This window comes from Triticum urartu, chromosome 4A (genome assembly GCF_056163025.1).
Source record: "Triticum urartu cultivar PI428250 chromosome 4A, HENAU_Tu73, whole genome shotgun sequence".
Lineage (NCBI taxonomy): Eukaryota > Viridiplantae > Streptophyta > Magnoliopsida > Poales > Poaceae > Triticum > Triticum urartu.
The window spans coordinates 110,860,631-110,871,093 of NC_141876.1; the positions used below are offsets into that span (position 1 = coordinate 110,860,631).

Consider the following 10,463-nt stretch of genomic DNA (forward strand, 5'->3'; position numbering starts at 1 on the left):
ATCATAGCAGCGGTAGCCTTTGGTGTTGGGGGGATAGCCAAGAAAAATACAAGCCACAGACCATGGTGCGAGCTTATGAGAAGTAGTGGAAGCGATGCTAGGGTAGCACAAGCAACCGAAAATGCGAAGCTCGGTGTAGGAAGGTGGCGTGCCGAACAGAAGATGATGAGGAGCAAAATTCCCGCGAGTGCGACAGGGATGGATGTTGAGGAGTAGTGATGCGGTGGCGAGCGCGTCAGGCTAGAAACGTGGTGGCACGTTGGCGTGAAAGAGGAGGGTGCGAACGCAATCATTAAGAGTGCGAAGCAGGCGCTCAGCGCGGCCATTTTGTTGCGAAGTGTACGGGCATGTGAGACAAAAAATCGTGCCGTGTGTGGCGAGAAGGTTGCGGATTGCAAGATTATCGAACTCCTTCCCGTTGTCTGTTTGCAACGCATGAATGGGGCGACCAAACTGCGTGGAGACATAGGAGTAGATTGCGGTGAGAGTGGCAAGAGAATCCGACTTTCGCCGCAACGGGAAGGTCCACACATAGTGCGAAAAATCATCAAGGATAACAAGATAATAGAGATAGCCCGTGTTACTTGCAACAGGAGAGGTCCAAACATCACTATGAATTAACTCAAATGGGTATGAAGCAACATGCGAGGAAGTGCTAAAGGGTAAACGAGTATGTTTGCCAAGACGACAAGCATGACAAGTGTGATCGTCGATCTTATTACACGTGAATGAAAAACTGCGAAGAATATGACGAAGGGTGGCAGGGTTGGGATGACCGAGACGAGCATGCCAAAGGTCCACTCCAGCGGACAGCGCCATGGGTGCAGCGACGGAGGATGTGGAGGAGTGGACCGGGTAGAGATCGTCGGGGCTGTCACATCGGTGGAGCACCATCCGGGTACGGGCATCCTTAACAGAAAAGCCGAACATGTCAAATTCAACGGTGACATGATTTTCACGTGTAAGAGAACGAATAGAAACAAGATTTTTAATGATGTCAGGTGAAACGAGTACGTTAGAAAGATGTAATGGAACGGAGTTAGAAGGAAAAGCAGCATGGCCGACATGAGTGATGGGCATGGAAGAACCGTCGCCCATGGTAATGCGAGCAGCAGTGTGAACAGGGTGAGCGGTAAGAAGGTTACCGGGGTTGGCGGCCATGTGAGCCGTGGCTCCGGTGTCCATGTACCAGTCGCCACCGCCGGTGTACTGCTGTGGCGTGGGGGCGGTGTGGAGGGCCGCTAGCAGTGCGGGGTCCCATGGTGCCGGCGGGAGGGCCGGGGCCGACGGCAGAGGCTGTGGCGGCGGCGCCACGAGCCCCCCGGCCGGAGGCAGCCCATAGGCCGCCGAGGGGCCGTAGAGCGGCGCCGACGGATACGCCTGAGGGGCCGCGTACAGAGCCTGATGAGGGGCCGGGCGGGCGCCAAAAACACCAGGGTCGGGGGCGCGCGGTATGGGCATGGAGTATGTGTGAACAACCCCCGTCCAGGGGTTCTGGCCGGCCTGCCAGGGCGCCGGCGGGAGCGGGTGCTGCGGCTGGCGCGGCGCCCCGCCATGGGCAGCTGGCGGCTGCTGCTGCTTGCGGCCACCTCGGCCGCGACGCCCGCCCCGGCGCTGCTGCTGCTCGGTGGGGGGCGGCGGAGGGGCCTGCGGCGGCGCGGGATATGGGAACCCGGGCGGCGGCTGCACGTGGAGGGGCCCCTGGGCGGGCCGCGGCGGGGGAGCCGGAGCGGTGGACGGTGCACTGCCGCGGGTTCCGGCGATGAGAGCCGTATGGGTGGCCCGGGCGCGCGACATCCGCATCCTCTTCTCCTCCAGCTTCAGGTACGCGACGATCTTGGGGAAGGTCGGGTTGGTGATGAGAGGGATGTTGGAGGCGGCCTTCCCGAAGTCTTCGTTCAGGCCGGCGATGAGAGTGCTGGGGAGGAGCTCGTCGGAGACCTTCTCACCGAGGTCACGGAGCTCGTCAACAAGCTTCTTGAGGCGCATGCAATAATCGTCGACCGACGAGTCAAGCTGCTGGCACCCAAAAAACTCGCCGTGCAAGAAAACCTTGCGTTGGAGCGCGTTGTCGGTGAAGAGGCCGTTGAGCTTAGTCCAAATGGCGTGAGCGTCATCATCGGCGGAGACCACCGTGTGGAAGAGGTCCTTCGAGATGGTGGTGTAGAACCAGCGGATCAGAGTGGCGTCGATGGACGTCCACTCCTCATCGTCCTCCATGAAGCGGGAGTCCATGGAGCCATCGATGTGATCCCGGAGATTGTACTCACGGAACACAAGGGAGAAGTACGTCTTCCAGGCATAGTAGGTGGAGGTGAGTTGATCGAGGACGACGGGAACCCGAGCGAGGATATTGAGATCACGGTGACGACGGGATCGGGGCCGTCGAAGGGGTTGGTGTGGCGGCTGCGGGTGGTACCGGTGGAACCGGGGGAGGCCATGGCCGAGAGTGGAGGGCGGCGGCGCGTGGTGAAGCGGCGCGGCGGGAGGGATGGCGGCACGGCGCGGGTGGCGGCGCTGCGGGTGCGGGCGGAAACGCGAGGCGGCAGCGGCACACAGGGGGGCGGCGGCGCGGCGGCGAGGAGACGCGGCGGCGGCGGCGGGTGGCGGCGGCGGCGGCAGGAGTTAGAGTTAGGATCGTAGGTATGATACCATGTTGGAAATGAATATTTTGGCAATGCAACTCGATGTATTGATCGGTGCATAGCGCACATATATATGGAGTACAAGGTGGGCCACAACCTCAACTATACAATGACTAGGAGGTGGGCCGGACTATACAATATACATGCACAAACCATATATTCAACACTATGCTACCGCGCTGCTGCTGGTTTCGCAGTCCGGGCGGGACCATCTTCGTCATCTCTGCCGCGGCGTCGCGCCGTCTCTCCTGTAGCGCTTGAGGGCTTGACTTCGACCCGCCCCCGGAGCGGCCGTGCGGGACGGCGCGTCCTCGCCGTCGGCTTCGCCATATTCGCCTTCACCAACGCAGCACCGGCCGTCTGTCCGTGCGCGCGCCACGCGCGATGCTTCGTTTCAGTCGGCCGCATCCATCCACACGTCGCTCGCGTCTGCTCCCCTTCGCGTTGTGCCTTGCTCCGGCTGAAGCGCAGTTTCGCTCCATATCTTGTTTATCCAAGCTAGCTAGATGCAAGTCAAACCACGGTAAAACCATTGACCATACACTACCCAGACAACCCCCATATATTAGTCAGATATAATGGCCAGAAGCTAGCTCCTCCACTACTCAGACAACATCGCCACCGAGTCTTCCCTGCCGCTGCGCTCCAAGTGCCATCTCGCCTTCCACTTCAGGCGTCCCGCGCGCCACCGCGCCGGCACCCGAGCCCCTCCTGGCTGCCTTGCCCGCTACCGGCGAGCACGCCTCCACCTCCACGCACACCCGTGCAGGTCCATGCTATAGCAGTTGCGCGCGGGTGCCCCGGCTCCTCCACGCTTGCCCGCTGCTCCAGCTGCGCGGCTTCTGTTTGCCCCTCTCCGCCTCCGCGCCTCCCCTCTGCGGCCGCCTTGGCCTCCGCCCATGGCCGGGCCGCCTGCGCCATGGCCCTCCCACGCGCTGCTCCGCCCCGTGGGCCTTGCGACGCCTCCTCGTCTGCCCGTGGCCGTCTCCCGCCTCGCAGCCGGCTCCGCCTGTCCCGCGCCGCCTCGCAGCGTCTGTGTCGTCCCGGCCCGCGGCTGCACGCTCCGGCCGCCCTTCCGCCAGCGTAGTCGGCTCCGCGCCCGCGGCGCCTCGCGCCGCAACCCCGCCATCGCCCCGCGCCGCGGCGGCTGCCGCCCCGGCCGCCTGGTCCGCCCGCCGCGCGCGCCGATTGCCGCCTGCTCGGCCCTCCTCTCGCGCCGGCTTCCGCGCCCGGCTGCGTCGAGCGCGGCATCCGCCTGCTCCAGTCGGCGTCCGCCTCCGCCAGTCGGCCCCGTATCAGCCCGGCCTCCCCCTCGCCATGCTCCAAGCGTGCTGGCTCGCGGACTGCCCCTGCCATCGGTTCGCAGCCGCTGCAGGCCTCCGCACGCCCGCGCCGGTTCACTGCGGCAGCCGGCCCCATGCGTCTGCGCCGGCTTCGTCCCGCGGCTAGCTCCGCGCCCGCCGGCTGTCTCGCAGCAGCCGGCTACGCCTCGGCCACCTCACTGCCGACTTTTTGGGCGAGGACAAAAAAAAGGAAAGAAGGGTCCGGCTCCCCACGTAAGGTCGGACAGAAAGAGAAGAGAAGAAAAGGCAGACTGCTCGCTAATTAGCTGAAGAAAAGTCTTCGAGCCGGCTGAGAATAAAAGAGAGAAAAGAAGTCAGCTCGGACAAAGAGAAAGCAAAAAAAAATGACCGGGTGAGAGGGTCGGCTGTCCGAGAGGCCGGCTGGGACACAAAAATGTGTGTGTGCATCCGGCTGAAGAAAATGCCGGATGCCCACGGCCGACTGGCAAGAAAAAAAAGTGTGTGTGCCTCCGACCGCTGGCTGCCTGTCCGGCTGCAAAGAGCCCGACTGCTGTGTCGGGGTCCGCCCATCCGGCCGGCTGAAGAAGAAGACGAAGTAGTTGTCGGAAGATCCGGCCTGACTGCTCAGTAGTCGACCCGAATCTCGGAGGCTACAGCCAGCGGGTGCGCTGACGCGCCCCCGCGAAGAAGAAGACGAAGTAGTCGCCGGGAGATCCGGCCCGACTGCTCAGCAGTCGGCCCGAATTTCGGGGGCTACACCCAGTGGGTGCGCTGGCGCGCCCCCACGGAAGATTGCAAACAAAAAAAGAGTTTTGTCCGGTTGCCAGCAGCCGGCAGAAGAGAAAAGGAAGAAAAAGGGCGCTGCAAGATGCCTCGCCGCCTGGCCGGTCGAGCCTGACCGGCCGGGACCCCCCTTCGAGCACTCGGAGGCTCGAGGGCTACACCCAGCGGGTACGCCGGCACGCTCCACGAGCGCCGAGCCGTGCCGGCTGTCTTCGACAACGACCGCGACTACACGAAAATCAATGTGAGCTCCTCACCCGCATATTTTTTGCACAACGCAAGCACGGATAACCCCGAATAAAGCTCGGGGGCTGTCTCCGCGTTTTATTACAGTAGCATCACTGTTTGCCCCGGCGCCAGCCAGAGTTGGCCCAGGGGCTGGCCGCTTGGCCTGAGACGTTAGATCCCGCAGACGGCTTAGTACCGTGCACGGTACCAAAGGCCCACTCTTAGTCACAGACCGCAGAGCGGCTGTCCGACTAGCAAGAGTGAACGCTGGAGGCCACCCATGCGAAAAACGTTCGGGAAGGAAAACGGTTCGGGCGACCCGGTCGTTTCCTTTACATGTACCTGCTCGGTCAAATCTGCTCCCAGACTCTGAGTACTGTACACTCCACTTCACGGCCCACTCTCAGCCAGAGACCACAGAGGGGCTGTCCGGCGAGCGAGAGCACAAGCCAAAAAACAGGAGGGAACATGAAAAAGATTGAAGGGGGCTCGGACGAAACCGAGTCGGCACCCTCCGCATAAAACTTGCAATGCTAAAGGCAAACATTTGATATATCTGCGTGGACTAACTTTGTCTTTTTCATGATCATTTCCATGAACACTCGCCAAAAAACCTCTGCCCAGCTTTGCCAAGTTGCCCGGAGGCTTGGAGGCTACTGACGGAGTAATTGACCACGGGTACCCTGAAGACGACAAGACAATATTTCAAGACATTGGGGCTAGCAAAACCCCTCAGTCCGACTGCCCGGCTGCTCCTGCCGGCTCCCCAGCCGGCTGCCGACTACGCTAAATAGTCGGCTGCCGACTGCGCCAACCAGCCGGCTGCCGACTGCAGCTCGATCCGACACCGACAAGACCCTGACGAGACGGCCATACCGCGGACAAGACAACCGTACCATGATGCCATCATGTACAGTGTCACTTGTCCCCCGACACTATTTATGAAATGACCCAGGGGACAAGCTTGACATGCACCATGCCTTACCCATGCCCACTACCAAGCTTACATCCTAAGCTACCCTCTCCTATATAAAGGAGAAGACATACATAGGCGCTCACACATATACATGCCCATGGACACACCCCTCACGCATGCATACATGTTCACTCACGGTGGAGCACTCTCATGCCCACTTGCTAGCTAGCTCATACACACATGAGACATATACAAGTTAGATGCCCATGGCACTAACCTCGGATACAGCTCTAGGAGCACTTTGTACTGCCCGATGTACACCCCAGATATATACTCAGACATGCAGGAGTAGGGGTATTATCTCTCCGGAGAGCCCTGAACCTGGGTAAACTAGCGCGTGCTACTCGCAAACCCGCTCCCGGTCCTATCAGTAGCAGTCTTACCCTCACACTAAGCCCTTGTGGCATCTGTCGACTCGCAAGCCCCCCGTGAGAATACCACGACAATGGTCATGACAGTGAACATTGTATGCGCTATGGAACATGTCTACTATGCTCATGCTACAAGACACATGCGTAGTGCATAGTCTATGTTACCCTGAATAATCTTGGTTGCAAATATTTACTCTAATGATAAAGTCATGTTGTGACTTAGTAGAGCTAAGTTACTTAATATGTTTTCTTAATACCACCTAGCCAACCCAAGTTTGAGGTTTGTCTCCGTAGTAGTATCTCGTATTTAGGTGGACAAAAATCCCTTTGTGACAAAAAATCTCAAATAGACTTTTGAAGCTATCCATTGAGATCGACCGCAAAAAATCAACTCCCCACCCTATCTTTTTTAGCAACCAATATTGCTAGATTTCTCCTGCCATATTATGGTGTGGCCCTTTAGGCACAGGCTCCGATTGACTCCTATTTTCTTTTCTTTATCTCACCAAATTTTTTTCACTCACTCTATTACTCTCCCTTGCAAATATAGAAAAAATGTCAGACCTAAAAACATCTAATGTGCAAAGTCTCCTCCTATAGCTAGTTGTAGGTTCTAGATCATATGCTTAAAGATTTCTTGAAAATCATCCAACACATCATTTGTGCTAGGACACCATGTGCTTATGACCAAAGACTAGATAGCTCAAGGTTAATGCGTTCAACACACGTTTGTGCATTGATGAGCATCCATCCATGTATCGTGTGCTAAGGAGCTAACGATGACGGTGGTTTTTGCTCTGATGTGCTTTAGCAACGACCATAGAAAGTTAGTCTAGGAACCCCTCTGGTGCCCTATTCACCAGTCTTTTGGACTCATCATTCTTCATGCAAATGGCTTATACAATAGCCCATAACCAATATTGTGTTTAATGTATTTTTTGTTCTGTAATTCATGTAATCAATTCATATGTTCAAAAATTTCTATGATGCATATTTCATAGAACACTTCTCTATGTAAACAAGTCCTGAAAGAATTTACTTCATGTTGGGCACACAAAAACTACTTCATGATATTGTAACTTCATAATGTCACCACATTATGTACATATGAAGGAAATATGCCCTAGAGGCAATAATAAAGTTGTTATTTATATTACCTTATATCATGATAAATGTTTATTATTCATGCTAGAATTGTATTAACCGGAAACTTGATGCATGTGTGGATACATAGACAAAACACAATGTCCCTAGTAAGCCTCAACTAGACTAGCACGTTAATCAAAGATGGTTAAGTTCTGCAGCCATAGACATGTGTTGTCATTTGATAAACGGGATCACATCATTAGAAGAATGATGTGATGGACAAGACTCATCCGTTAGCTTAGCATAATGATCGTTAAGTTTTATTGCTATTGCTTTCTTCATGACATATACATATTCCTTTGAGACTATAGAGGATTCGACACCGGACGCACGCTATTAGATTCCGCAACGCATCGCTTCGCTGGTGAATATTTTGGCCGGTTCATTTCTTTTGCATGTGGCTATGCCCTGGTCACCGAAGTAATGAGTCATTTACTATTGAGCCTTCTATATAACACACAAGCAGTCGAGAAGCACAGACGCTTCGTATCGATTCGTATTACCATCACCTCTCCACCATATTTTTAACTAATCCTCCTATCTTAATCGACATCTAACACGACTGTTTGTATATGCAGATCCCTTCGAGCTTCGGTGCACACAACCTCATCCACCAAAGATAGAGTTTGATGTCGTCCACCACAATACACATGGATGGCGCCCCTGCCCGCCTGCTACGCGTCAGCGGCACCCACAACGCCTCCCAGGTCCCCGGCATCGGCTTCGCCTGACCACGGAGAAGCGCCTGGACAGCGCCAGTGCTCCTCGGTGCCACGCATCGGTTTCTTCCGGACATCCACTTCCAACGGCCAGCATCGGCTTTGGCCGGCAGCGGATGCCTTCCACACCCACCCCGCTCCCGTCACATCTCCTCCTAGGATCTTGCTGCTACTCCTCGTCTAGCCCCTCCTTCCTTTGCTTCGGCATGGAGCCTGACGAGCCGTTCAGCATGTCTTGAAGTGGTAGAGTAAGAATAGGTGTTCTTTATTCTCTGGCTCTGCTTGACTCACAAAGTACTTGAATTAGTTTCACCCACATAGGTAACTTGACCTTGCATATATACTGTAGGTACAAAATCCGCCTGAATGATTCACAGCTGGTCTAACTGCTCCCCATGGCAAGAGATTAAGTCCTAGAACTAAGGTGAGGTTATTCTGTTAAAAGTAAATAAAATGGTATACCTGACTTCCTGCCCACATTTTACAAGTAAGGAACCGTTGATTTGGGATCCATCTCGATGGCCCATAAGATAAATCATCTCACCCTACCATGATTAAGTACCGCGTGCATTTGTAGTTTATCTGTTCCACGCTTAACATGGCCATCATTAGCCTCTATTCCGAGAAGGTTTGTAGTTTCTAGACCTATTTTTATTCCGCAAATCATTTTTTATCAATGTTTCTAGAGCAGGAACATGCCTTTTCAACCGATTAATTTGGTATCTCTAAACCTTTAGTACCAATCCTGCTTACTCAATGGCTTCAAATCCAAACAAGCTTTGAGGCCCTTGATCCAAACCAGCCATACAATTTGTCGTTTCTGTATTAAGCATTTGAAAGTTCAGGTGGTCCTATCTTCTATTTTTAATTACTGATGTGTTCTGAACATATTTTGGAATAACCAAAATATATTGATGTTGCAGGTTACTTTTGTCTAGATTATGGGGTAAAAAAGCTTTTGTATGGATTAGTTCTCTTCCAATGATTCTCATGTTTAATGTTGTGAGTTACTTCCACATATGTGCACACCCGAGAGTGTTGACAAGTATAGGTCTGAACAATTGAAGGAAGATGATACAACAATAGTTGAAGGAAGGTCAACCTATTTTTCCATCCAATTCTCGTTAGTCTTCCATGGACCTAAAAATATTACTATGAAACAAGATACATATTGTTTAGAAGTTGCCAAAATTCCAGTGGATAAACATTAGGGCTCATCACTCCTTATGTTTACTAACCTCTATCTTAAATCTGCTTCCTTGTGAGTTTTATTTTTTATCTACAATGAACTTTGGTGGTTGTACTCTCGACTGCGAATTTCCCTATCTATATAAGTAGGAACATAGCCTCTAATTATCCTTACAGATTGTTATTCTTTGATTCCTATGGATTGCTTCCATTTTACACCTTTAATCTAATTAATTATGTTCAGCTTTGCGGAATCAGTAAGATTTACTTCACCATTCTCTCTTCATTGTTACATTTGTTCGGTTTACGTACATGCCATTGTTTTGTAACACGTTATCCTGACTTCTCAAACCATGACTATTAAACAATTGCAATATTAACTAGAGTAGAATATTGAATGAATATAATATGCTTATGGACTGCCATGTTCAACTATTGACCAGAAGTTCATCACCGTGGTAAGTTTAAAAGCTTTCTCCCTTGACTGGTCTTGCCTTATTAAGTCAAAATTGGTTCGCCTTTTTATTTCATCATGAACCTTATTTTTATGCGAATTGCTATACAAACATTGCCTTAACTAACTATATCATTCTTTGGTTTTTATATGCAAAAATTATGGTACAAACTGAATTGGCATGTTCTGTTCTCACTCTCATCAACTCTTGCACACTATTTTCTTTCACTTTTCAAGTGCCAGTGCTTTGTTTCTATTAATGGAGGTGATTGTTTGTTGTCTTCGCGCGATGAAGATAAACAGTGAGCTACGAGCCTACGATGTGGGCAACTAAGAATCGCTACCACCTATGAAACAAATCTCCAATGCCTATTTGATTTGCGGTATATTTATTTGTTCTTGGTGGGTGATATGTTTTTGATGCATAAATGGTTGGCAGGGCCATGATATTTTGTCAGTGGGAACTGAAACCACTAATGTTAATATTTTTTTGAAAGGAAACATTATGTATTTTTGTAGCCAGTAGTGCATTGTTTAATCTCATGAAAAGGTTTTATTTTAGCCAAGAAAAGGTATGGTTGACAAGTATATCCAAATTATTTATATTTCATTTCTCTAACATATCAGATTCTTCTTGCTACACTTCCCG

At 52.3% G+C, this 10,463-nt stretch overlaps 1 long non-coding RNA gene and 1 pseudogene across 1 annotated transcript; one reads left to right on the forward strand and one right to left on the reverse strand.

The window, feature by feature from the left end:
- Positions 1 to 874: 874 nt before the first annotated feature.
- LOC147975027 (uncharacterized) lies at positions 875 to 2,441 on the reverse strand (annotated as a pseudogene).
- Positions 2,442 to 7,954: 5,513 nt separating this feature from the next.
- LOC125550934 (uncharacterized) lies at positions 7,955 to 9,457 on the forward strand. Its single transcript, XR_007302061.2, has 2 exons — positions 7,955 to 8,420; positions 8,522 to 9,457. It is a non-coding gene; the product is annotated as an uncharacterized LOC125550934 (long non-coding RNA).
- Positions 9,458 to 10,463: the final 1,006 nt, after the last annotated feature.